The sequence below is a fragment of the Theropithecus gelada genome, chromosome 9 (genome assembly GCF_003255815.1).
Source record: "Theropithecus gelada isolate Dixy chromosome 9, Tgel_1.0, whole genome shotgun sequence".
In the NCBI taxonomy this organism is placed as follows: domain Eukaryota; kingdom Metazoa; phylum Chordata; class Mammalia; order Primates; family Cercopithecidae; genus Theropithecus; species Theropithecus gelada.
The window spans coordinates 54,938,353-54,950,289 of NC_037677.1; the positions used below are offsets into that span (position 1 = coordinate 54,938,353).

The window sequence follows — 11,937 nt, forward strand, 5'->3', positions numbered from 1 at the left end:
CTGAACACAGGCAGCCTGGGAAAAGCATGAAACACATTAGTTGCCCAATAAATGCTGGCTATTATATTTATGGCAGACCTTTGGCAAGTTGTTTTAAGAATGTAAACAACAGCAGGAACACCAAAGCATTTTTCGATGGAACACCATTATTCGATGGAAAACCCCACCTCTCCCCACCTGACCACAGAACCCCTCACTCTCAGTGAGACACCCTGCTGTATGACCCACAGCCAATCCCACCACCTCTCTGGGCTTTGGGTTTCCCCACATGGAAAATAAGAAGGTTGGACAGAGACCCTGTAAGGACGCGTCCCACTTGCACACACCAGGAAAGGGTTTCAGGACTCTTCTCAGAGGTCTCTGTGCCCTGCCAATCCTCGGCTAGGTTGCTGAATGGTTAGAGCTATGCGCTGTGCTTCCCAGCTGCGGTCAAGGTCCACCAGGGAGTAGGGGTGGGAGTTTGGGTGGGAGCCCTGTGGACAGGGCAAGGTCCAGGCACCTGGCATCTCCTCCCTTGTCCTGAGCCCAGCTGGCTCTTCCTAGTGTGCTCTCACCTAGGCTGACAAAGGTGACTCTCAGCAGGTGAATCCTAGGGCGGAGTGAGAAGGCCACCTCCCTGCTTCCCCATACACAGAGGAAGTGCAGGCAGGACCAAGCCAGTGGGCCATTTGCTCTGCAAAGGACAAAGGTCAGCTCCTGAAGGGCTGGGTGGAGGGGAGGGGGGAGGTACGGAAAGCCACCATCCCTAGATGGTTTCTGCTTTACGTTTTTTTTTTTTTTTAAGACAGTCTTGCTCTGTCGCCCAGGCTGGAGTGCAGTGGTGCAATCTCGGCTCACTGCAACCTCCACCTCACCAGTTCAAGCGATTCTCGTGCCTCAGCCTCTCAAGTAGCTGGGACTACAAGCACGCACCACCATGCCCAGATAATTTTTGTATTTTTAGTAGAGATGGGGTTTCATTACTTTGGCCAGGCTGGTCTCAAACTCCTGACCTCATGATCCACCCGCCTCGGCCTCCCAAAGTACTGGATTACAGGCGTGAGCCACCGTGCCTGGCCCTGTTTCACTTCTCTCAAATTCACAATGCAACCACCCTGTAAAGACACATGGTGCTGGGCGGGGGCTCTTATGCCAGACCAGGAGTGTTCCATGCTCCCCTGGCTGCAGAGGATCTAGAAGTCTGAAAACTTCCCCTCCTTCGTCCTCACCCTGAACACTCAGAAGTAAACCCCACCCGCAAGGTTCAACTGGGCCTCTCATCAGAGCCGAAGAGCACTTATTAATGAGCTCAAGAGTGGCTAAGGGGGCTGTGCCAGGCCAACAGCATATACTCAATACATGTTTCATGAGCTAATGGGCTGGCGGAGACGGGGTTCCAGGCCCAGATCCGTCACCCATTTGCTGCTGACCTTGGATGAGACCAACTGTTTCTTTCCATGGTTCAGTTTCATGGGCTAGGAAAGGAAAGGCCAGACCAGGTAACCCAATCAGTTCCCACTAATTTTATGCTACGAGCTTAGGAATGCAAAATCCAGAGTCAGAGAAGTTAAGAGTGGAAGGGGCTTTCCAGATCTCTCCCTGAAGCTCCCGAGCTAAGAGGAGGGCAGCAACTAAGTGGGAAGCTCCGGGGCACACCATCCCCATCCTCCCTGCCAGCCATCCCCTGGGGACTGGGAAGTGAGAATGTGTTGCAGGGAGAGAGGACAGATCTCCATTTAAGCCAGACACCAAAACAGAACTTTCAAAGAAAGAGCTGGGGAAAGTACAGTGTATGTATTTTAACACACTGCCCCATCAGAACAGCTTGGCCATTTCCTGATCTGCATTGAATCGGAGGCTCCAAGAGGGCAAGTATCTGGGTAAGACTGGTTGGGGAGGAGGGAGAGAGTTCTCAAGTCTCAGGGCCCTGGGCCAGGCAGCCTGAGCCCTGGCAGAAGCCCTGGCCAGCAGGGCCAGTGTGTGCATGTGTGTGCAGGTGTGCATGCGTGTGCAGGTGTGCACACACACAGGGCTGGGGGAGTATAAGACAGGTAACTGCCAACTAGGGAGCAGGCTTGGGGACAAATGAAGTTCCCCAACCCCTATCTCTAGGGGCAGAAGTCTCTGGAGGGTTCACTAGCCCCTGGAAATTCCAGACTTTCCCTGAAGTGCCTAGGGACAAATATCCCAAAGTCAGACCACTAGTCTCTGATGCTCCACTGCTACCAGCCATCGAGGTCCTGAGCCAGCCTCTGTCCCTCTGTGGGCCTCAGTTTCCCTATCTGTACAGTGAAGGGTTTGAGCTGGGTAATCCCAAAGGGCTATGTCCACTCTGACAGTCCGCGATGCTAACATTCTATAGAAAAACACCACACCCACCATCACTCAGGCCCCCATCCTCAAGACCTAGGAAGGCAGTCCCCAGGCCCCCAGCTGGCTGTCTAGGGGTGGGGCTGGGCCTGGGGCAGAGCACAGTCCCCACACCGTCTGTCCTCAACAGCCTGCCACAGCCGAAACCTTCAAGTGGTTACAATTACAGCAGGGCTAACAGGATTAGGGGAGCATTGAAATCTAAGAAATCTAATTAGCTCAGACACCCCAGCCTCCCCCAGCACAATCCTCTAGCAACTCGGGCAGCTGGGCCTGACAGGCAGGGCCTGGGGCCCTCCCAAGCCACAGTCATTACCTGCACAGGTGTGCCAGGCTGGGCCAGGCTTCCTGGGGAGGTGCCAGCTCAGCCTGCCCGGCTGCTCCCTGGCCTGAACCCCACCAGCTACAGCCTTGTCCTAGGGTGGCGCTCAGCTGAGCTACAGAAAACCAGGCTGAAGGGTGGAGGCTACAAGGGGCAGAAGGAACCCAAGGTCTCACACGGAGTGGGTGTCCCACATAACCTGGGACTGACTCAGCCTGAAGAGGGACTACAGAAACCATAGGAACCCAAAGAAGAGCACTGGGCTTCATGGGGACCTGCGGGGCTGGAAATACCTCTGCCTCCTGCTCCAGAGCCAGACAAGGGCATGAAGCCCCATGTATAGACCTATGTGCCCAGGGCAGTCAAGGCAGGATTCGTGTCTCAAAGCAAGCTCTGGCTGTAAGACACTATGCCAAAAGAAAGGGACACAGCTGCTGGGGGCATGGACCATGTGCTACCATATGGGAGGGGGAAGACAGGTGAGGCCCATCTGTGACCCTTCCTGAGAAGCGCTCCTCCTTCACCTCATTCCCCCAGCACCCAGTTTTGGAGCCCATCCTGACTCTGCACCATGTCCCAGCCTGGCTACAGCACTCACTCAGTGGACTGGAAAGGAGGCAGCGCAGGGGTTGGTATCGGTAAGGCCTGAGGTTCAGCCCTAACTTTGCCACCAGTTGTTTGACCACTCTGAACCTTGATTTTCTGCTCTGTTAAATGGGGATAATTCCAAATAGTAACTAGCTTACACAGTTGTTATTGGGGTTAAACAAAGATGGAAAAGCTTCTAAATCCACCAAGTACCACACAAAGGAGAGGGGCTGTGGTTATTACTGTCATCACGCGCCCCGTGGCAGGCAGCCAGCTGGTAGTGGTTAATTATTTATTTGGACTGATCTTCCTGCTGGCAGTGGACTGTGGGCTCCTGAGAAACAGGAACTGTCTTCCACAGTTCTGGTCTCTCCCAGGACACAGTCTTTATCCACAGGGTAGACACTCACAGTCGACACCTGTGGCATCCATGCTGGGCCTCTGACCCAATCCCACCCCTCATCACGCACCCCCTTCCTTCTCATACCCTGCTCCAAGGAAAGTGCCCAGAGGCAAACCTAGCACACAAAGGCAGATGACAGGGAGCCCCCCAGGCAGACCCTTCCCCCGTCCCCACACCCCACAACAGGTCATTCCCAATAAGGGCTAGAAGCAGCCATTTGAACATGTCCCCCTACCTAGGGGCCTGCCTAGGCACTGGTCTTGAACCCACGATCATTCAGGAAAGAAGGAGGCTATGATCTGGAGGGCCCCCAGCATCTCAAGCCCAGAGAGGGGTCAGGAGGTGTGGATTTGCAGAAGGCATGCAGCAGAACATGTTAACACTCACAACTGCCCCACTGAAGGCAGAGGCTTCCAGGAGGTAATGAGTACCCTGTCCTGGGGGGGCATGCAAGCCAAGGCTGGACAATCAGCTGCCAGGGAAGTAGGTCTGGATAAGAGCAGCTTCAGGAAAATGCTTCCAGCACCTGCAATCTAACCCCTTTCGTGTTCTACCCATTCTGTACACAGAGCCTCCCAGGCCTTCAAGGGGCACATGCCTAGGGAACTCATGCCCACATCTGCCTCATTCTCCCAGCAACCACGTGAGATCAGAGGAGTTCTGCCCTCAGACCCATTTTACAGATCAGGAGACTGCGGTCCGGCACAGGAGAGTTAATGGCCCAACATAGATAGCAAGTAACAGCCTCCTGACACCTTGGTCCTCTCACCCATCTCCTCTGGTAATAGGGAGACCCTCTCGATCATGATGGGGTCTGGCCTCTCCCCAGAGCCTAGGCCTAGGACTGCTTTTCTCAGTCTCCTCCCCTCATCCTCTCTAAGGGTAGGGCCCAACCTCAGAATCCCCCGGAGCTTACAGCCAGGCGAGTTGCTGCCTCCCCATCCTGGGGGACTCTTAAGGACAAAGAGCACTCCCCCATAGGGCATGGGCAGAGGGCACTATGTCCTGCTAAGAGGTTAGAGCTGTCGCCAGGCAAGGCTGCAGCGGTGTCCTGGGTAATTGTGGCAGCCTGGCCTTTGTTGTCCACACAAAACCTAAGGAGCCTCATAAAGACCAGGCAGCAGCGACAGGGGCTGGGCCAGGGCCCTGGGAAGCAAAGTTATGAATGAAAATGTAGGGGACCCAGCCACGACCCCGCAGGCCCTGCTTCCTGGTCCCATGACCAAATGCCCACAGAAGCTTCTGGAAATTAACTGGTTGGTGCCCGAATTTCTTACAACAATGCCTCACCCTGAGGCCGGGGTCATGGACACTCGTTGGATCCTCAGGGTCAGTGGCTTTATAGGCAGGTACTCTCCTGAGGAAACTCTCAGGATGCAGCAGGCTTCAGAGTGCCTTCCTTCCTAAATCCCTTCACCCCTCCCCCCATCAGGAAGAAACAGGAAAAAAAAGTGAAGTTTGCAGGTCTTCTCAGTTGGGTCCTTGCCCCTGCAATTTTTTGGAATGAGTCAAGCATGGACACCTGTCCTACGTTGGAGACATATCTATGGGGGCCAGGGATGGAGACAGTGTTGTGTTATTGTAGCTAGGGAAGTGAGTGTGTGTGCGCGCGCCAGGGTGAAACTGTGGTTCTGTCGCCAAACCCCGCAGTCTCTGGACCTTTCTTCATTTTGCCCCTGGCTGTGAGAGGAACAAGAACCCTCCTTCCCACTTTCTTTAGGAGGGAAAAGGGACATTTTGTCCCCACAAAGAAGCCAGCAACCCTTTTCTGCATAGACAAGGCTATTTATTCATAAGTCTGGCAATTTCTTTTTCCCAACTCTTCTCAGTGAGCCCTACCCAAAATGCCAAATCCACCTCTTGAGTCCACTCCTACTGCCCCCTTCTCCTCCCCCCACCCACCCCCACCCCCAGTCACTGCCACCAACTCTCAGAAGTCTAAACTTTTGAGATTTACATGTGAAAATAGCGTTTCATAACCTCGTGATTTGGGACAAGGAGACGCTTCTGTCCTTGGGGGAAAACAAAACCCAACCGAAATCATAAAGCTCAGAAGAAAACACCATCTCCCTCCAAATGCATTCCCTGGGCCTCCAAGTCACACGTGCTCTGTAGCAGATAGGGCTTTCAATGTGTCTTTTGTTTGATGCTGGTGTTTCAACATCCTCGACTTGAAGAGGGAAAGGTCAGCCCAAGGCTCGGGGTATTCACAAACCCACCCGGCCCCTGCACCGGGGCCAGGAGCCAGCAAGTGAGGGGCCAGGAATTTCCCCCACTCTGGACCCCCTCACAAAGCAGCAGGGGCTGAGAAGGCTAAGAGCCTGCTCTCTCATCTCAACTTCCCCGATAGCTCAACAGCAGATTCACACTCCCTGGACCGTACAAGCGCCAGCGAAGGCAGGCTGGAATTCACCAGCGCCAAGCTGCCCGGCTGGCTCTCCAGTCCCAGCGCCTGCCTCTTTATCTGTACCTTCAAAAACAGTAATAAGCAAACCCAGGCACCTCTGGGAACAGCCTCTGGCCTCCTGCCCTGCCCTCTGTAACCAGCCTGTCCTCACACCCACCAGGGAGGAGGAGTCGGCACTGGTTAACCCTCTGGTCTACCAGGCCCGATTCCCAGGTTGCAGCAGGGAGACAAACTGTTGCTCAAGAAAATCCTTCAGAAAACCCTTGGCACCAGGAGGCAGCTCGGAGTGGCTCTGCACCCGGCGCGGAGCCAGGGGCTTCCACAGGCGGCCGCCCACTGTCCTTTTAAATCTTTGGGGCTGGGCCCTACTCTCCCATGCCCTGGGCTGTCCACCCAGAGGGCTCCAAATGTCCATGGCAGAGCACAGAGGAGGGAAAGGCTGGCCGAGCCATGCCCTCACCCCGCCAGCCCAGCCGCCAGCTTCTTGGAGGACCTCTGAGAGAACATTTGTTTGGGCTGCCAAGTTAAATCTTCCTCCCTCATGTCAGGGCATTGGAAAAGCAGTCAGGGGAGAGGAGAAGGGGGAGAGCGCGCGGGGGAAGGAGCAGCGGGAGGGAGGGAGGGAGGGAGGGAGGGAGGGAGGCAGGCGGGCAGGCTCAGAGCCCCAGTTAGTCGGGCACTGCCTGCCCAGGAAGCTGACGGCTCCCGGGCAGGCGCAGCCGGGGCTCCGGGCACCGAAGCAGGGACCCAGCCGCCAGGCCTCTCCGGTCAGGCAAGAGTGCCAAGCACCCTTGGCCCACCCGGGAGCGACCCTCACTCTGTGACCTGCTGAAGGGACGAGGTGGGAAGGGAAGGCAGAGAAAGAAAAAGTTTGCTGCAGGTAGAGGGATAGGGCAGGGCGGCAGTGCCGACGGGCTGTCCCCCGGGGAGGGATGGGGGGCCCTGGGACGGCTGCCCTGGCGCGCTCCCGTCCGCCCGCCCTCCCGCCCGAGTTGTTTACATTCCTGGAGTGTCTTTTAAACCAGGGGCTGAGGCCGGCTCCCGGCCTTCTCCGGCGGCTCCGGGGCAGTCTCCCGTGAAAATCTGCTGGCGCACAATGGCCGGGAAGGCGGCCGCCCCTCGCCCGTGCCCCCACCGCTCCAGGGCGGGGAGCCTGCCCTCAGTACCGCGCCCTCTCCCCGCCCGGCCGGCTTCCTGGACAGATGTCCCCGGCGAGGGGGCGACGCACGCCCGCTGCCCGCGCCCTAGACGCCGAGGCCGCGCTCCCCACTGTTTTTTCCCCAGCCCAGACGCCAGGAATGTGAAGCAAGCTTCCAGAGCCCGCCTCCCCCACGACCCCGGCTCCAGCCCCGGCCCCCCAACCTCCGCCCCGGCTGGCCTCCCACTCCCCCGGGGCCACCGCCGCCGGAGACGGAGAGGAAGAAAGAACACGGGGAAATTACTTTCGTATTTGCAACGCGCGCGCACACACACACACGCACATCTTCCCCCTGGGCTCCCCTCCTGGCCGGGGCAGCCCCGTCCAGGCACTGGTCTGAGCGCCCCTCTGGCTTGCGAAGCCCTAGGAGAAACCCCTACACACACCCCGCCGCGTTCCTCGTTTGTACCGCGCGCCGCCTTTCCCCGGGCAATTCCCACACAAACAACTTAACCGCGCCCCCACCTCCCATTTACAAAAGTGTATGTTTTCCCTGGAAATTCAGACGCACAACTTAACACCAACCACCCCTTGCCACCCTGAAATCCGGCGCTTTCCCCAGCGGTTCCTGTACACACACAGGCGCACAACTTCGCATCTCCCCAGAGGAGGCGAAGGAGACCAAGGCGGTCCTTCTCTCCCTCCTCCGATACCCGGTCCTGCCCGGCCCCCGGGTGCAGGGAGCGAGGGCTGGAGGCGCGCCGGCAGGAGGCGGGCACCGGGTCCGCGCGCGCACGACCACACTTACGCCCCGCACACCCTGACAAACCCAGCCCCCGCGCGCAGCCCAAGCCGGCTCCACGAAGCCGGGAGCTTGCCGGCCGCTGGGCCTCCGCCCCCGGCCACCAAGGGGAGCGGAGCGGAGCCCGCGCCGCCGGCCGGTCGCCCCGCCCCGGGGGACCCTTTAAGGGAAAAGCCCCAGCACCCAACACCCCACGCTTGCACCCCGAGAGTCCCCGGGGAGCGGGAGGTAGCCCCGGAGCCAGCGGGCGCCTGGCTTTGGCCCCAAACTTACCCGGCTCTGCGAGCGCCGCTGCCGCCGCTGCAGGACGCGCCGCCGCCACCGCCGGGTAGTGCAGGTTCGGGCCGGGAGGAGCGCAGCGAGGGCGCCGAGATCCGCTCGGCTCCGGCTCCTGCTCCGCGCCGGCTGGGGCTGGGGTCACCGCGGTGCGCCGGCGTTGCTCGCTCGCTCAGCCGCCCGATCGCTGCTCGCCCGCCTGCCGCCCGGCCGCCCGCTCTCCCCGGCGCCCGCCGCCGCCGCTCGCTTTTTTAATGTCCACAGACAGTGAAAAGGAACTCGGCGTTAGGGGGTGAGTAAGTGAATCAACTCGCCCGGAGCCGAGCAAGTTGAAGTGTCAGATTACATTGGCTATTCTATTTCCAAAGGGCCCCGCGCCGCCGGCCGCCCACAAAAGCCGGTGCGGAGTCAGGGCGGAGCGGAGCGCCGCGCCTCCGCCGGCGCTCGGCTCGACTCTGCTCCGCTCGGCTTGGCTCGCGCTTTGCGCTGGCTTTCCCCTTTCCTTTTCGCCTCTCCTCGTTCTCTCCTTCGCCTTTCCTTTCCCTTCTCTTCCTCTCTTTCTTCCCCGCTCCTCGGTCTCGGCGCTTTCCCAGCTTTTCTCCTCCAGGCTCCTCGTTCCCCGCTACGCCGCCAGTCCTCTCACCTCCTTCCTTACCCTACTCCCTCCGCTACTCCCTGACGCCCCCTGCAGCCCCCAGCCCCACTGCAGGCCTCAGCCCCAGTAAGTTTGGAGAGGGAGAGAAATGCTGAGCCGAGGTAGAGACCACCTTGGGGAGGAAGCCAAAATCACTCTGCTCACCCGAGAGCCCCTGCCCCACGCTGGCACGCCCCAGCCTGGAGTGCACTCGTGGCCCCGGGAGCTGTCAGGTACCCTAATTGGGGGTGAGCGAGTTGCTAACTGGATCTCCAAAGCCTTCCCCTGAAGGAGATTTTGTAATTGTTCCTACAGCCCGGGGACTGGTGGGTGGGGCGGGAAGAGGACCACCACCAGGACTTTGGGGGATACTAGAGGGCGGTCCCTCGACAGCTGTCGGGGAGCGGGGATGGTTGCGCACAGTTGAGCCGCGGCACCTAGCACAGTCCAGAGGCGCGTGGATTCCCCTAGGCCCGGCGCGGAGCGCCCGGGGCTCTGTGCGCGCGGGTTACGTGGGAGCTGCTAGGCTAGGTCCCGGCCCTCTGCCCCAGACTGGGCACCGCCAGAGGTAGCGGAGAGCTATGGTACTCACGAGGCGCAGTTGGGTGCACCCACTCACGGGAGTTCCCCTAGCCGACCCACCCCCGAGAGCATCCAAGTACGCGCCCACTTTGGCTCACGTCCACTGCCACTCTCACGGAAACTCCTACACGAACGGCACACACGTTCGCTCCCTCAGCATTGCAAACACGCTCCCCCTCAAACCACAAACGCGCCCCCACACAGTCGCTTACTTTCCCTTAGATGCCCGCTTACACGGCCACAGCAGGCACGCTCAGAGACACGCAGTTGCACACTTACACCCATCGCTGTACACAACACCACATACACTCAAAAAACAAAACACGAAACGTTCCCCTGGGCGCTAAATCCTCACGTTCACGTACACACACACACACGCCTTCCTCTCCCACTTCCTCTTCCATATCCCTTCCTCAAGGCCCCCCACCCCTGATTTTCGGTACCCTCAGTCCCAATCATAATTGGCGCCCGCGTTGCCCCCTTTGGACACACACACGCGCGCACGCACGCGTTCCCCTCCCCGGCAGGCGGGGGCGGCTTCGGCCGGGAGCCCGCGGAGCCCGCTTCGGATTCCAGGTGTGGCGGTAACTCCGCGCTCCACGTTTTGCAGGCTGCCGCCGTGTCGGAGGCGAGGCAAGGAAGGGAGCTGGAATAACAAAGGCAAGTTGGGGAGAGCGCAAGGGGGCGCAGCCCCGGCCGGGCTGCGGGGGGAGCCTTGCACTGCCGGGGCTTCGGAGGCTGCAGAGTCGCGGGCGCGGGGAGCCGGAGGTGGGGGAGGAAGGGTGGGGGGAGAGGGGCGGGGCGGAGGCGTGACGTCAGAGAACAATGACACCGCCGGGGGCGGGCACCCGGAGGCGGCCAGGGCGGGGGTCTCCCCCGGGGCCTGGGGCGGGCCAAAGATGTCCAGGCCCGGCCGGAGCCGCCTCCTGATTGACGAGGCCCGCAAGGGAGTGCGGACGTGCAGCACAGACTTGCGGATCTCCCGGGCCTCTTGGGCGGTGATCAGCGCGGACCTTGGGCCAACCGGGGAAGCAGGCCGGAGCACTGCCCCCCACCCCCATTTTAGAACATCCTTCTGAGGGCTTCGCTGACCTCGGCTTGAACTCCTTCAGAGCCGGAGAGATCACTCCTTCCGCCACCGAGGGAGAGAAGGCAAAATGAATTTGCCAGCTTTGAATTCATTCTCAAGGCTCCGCTAGTCTGACAGCCGGTGAACTCAGTCTGGAATTCCTGAGAGCTCAGAAAACTGCTGCTTAGGTCCACCCGGGCGTGGGGGACGGGGTGTGTGGGGGCGCAGGCGGGGGGCGGGGGTGGGCCGCTATTTTATTTTCCCCAGGGGAAATTCTGCCTCCCTCTGCCATTGGGTGCAAGAAAAAGCACTCCTCTGGGGCCTCAGTGTTCCTACCTGTCACATGGACATGGACTGTGATCACTGCTGCTCTCCCACCCGCGCCCTCCCTGTAGCTGGCAGCTGAGCATCCCTGGAGAGGGTGGGTGGTATGAAAGCACTTCCAGACCTCTAGGGACACCAGGGAGTCATGGTCCCAGCACATTCCTGTGGGAGGGAGCCCCTCCACCTTAGCCTGTGGGTGGCCTAAGTTCACAGGTAGGTACACCAGGGCCACCTGAGAAACCTCTGGAGGTAGGAATTCAGCTTGCAGAATGGTAGCTGGAGCCACAGCTGTCCCACTCCCAGCAATCCACAGCATTGCAGCAGTGGCAGCAGCCACCCCATACCCAGGTCCAAAATCCCAAAAGAGAGTTTCTGGGTATTTAAGGACTTGGGATTCGATAATCCAGCCCAGCCAACAATTAGACCAGTTCTTGTTGCCTTAATGACCAGCTAGGTCTGGACGCCCAGCCCTCTCAACCTTTCTGTCCAGATTCCTCATAAGTACCCAGGGCCTGCCCACCTCCAGGAATTGGGGGATGTAGGTGACCTCAGAGGTGACCACTCATGTTCAAAGTCTCCTGTCCAGAAGCTCCACCCCCCACCCCACATCCGAGCCCCCTACTCTCCCACCAGTATTTACATCTGAAACCCAGGAAGTGGCTGCAGAGGGCAGAGAAGCCAAGTAGGCTCAACTTAGTAGCATGGAATCAGGGATCATTTCAACCCTCCACTTCTGTGCAAGCAAGGCAGCAAGTCAGAAAGCCCACCAGGGCCCTGGCTCTGCCCTAGGCTCCAGTCCTTGGGTCTCTGAGGCCCTTGCTCTCTTTGTTCATCTTCCAGGGAGGTGATGGGGCAGATTGGATACCTCTGGGGTCTTGGAAGAAGCTATGACTTATTTACTGCCTACTTGTGTTGAGTACTGTGGTGGGGCCTCCTAGGTATTGAGAATTCGGTTCGCTGATTGAATTCTCACGTTGTTTTAAGTTAGGTGCTGCTACCATCCCCCTTTCAGAGGAAACTCGATTGTGAATGACTTGCCCAAG

The 11,937-nt window shown here is 59.1% G+C and overlaps 1 protein-coding gene across 5 annotated transcripts in view; it reads right to left on the reverse strand.

Annotated features, from left to right (window-relative positions):
* The window catches only part of ZMIZ1 (zinc finger MIZ-type containing 1), a 245,127-nt gene extending 236,553 nt beyond the window's left edge, over nucleotides 1-8,574 (reverse strand). For all 5 annotated transcript variants that reach the window (XM_025396307.1, XM_025396308.1, XM_025396306.1 and 2 more), the window contains exon 1: nucleotides 8,283-8,574. The gene's annotated coding sequence lies outside the window, so the exon portion shown is untranslated. The remainder of the gene's footprint in view (nucleotides 1-8,282) is intronic.
* Nucleotides 8,575-11,937: the final 3,363 nt, after the last annotated feature.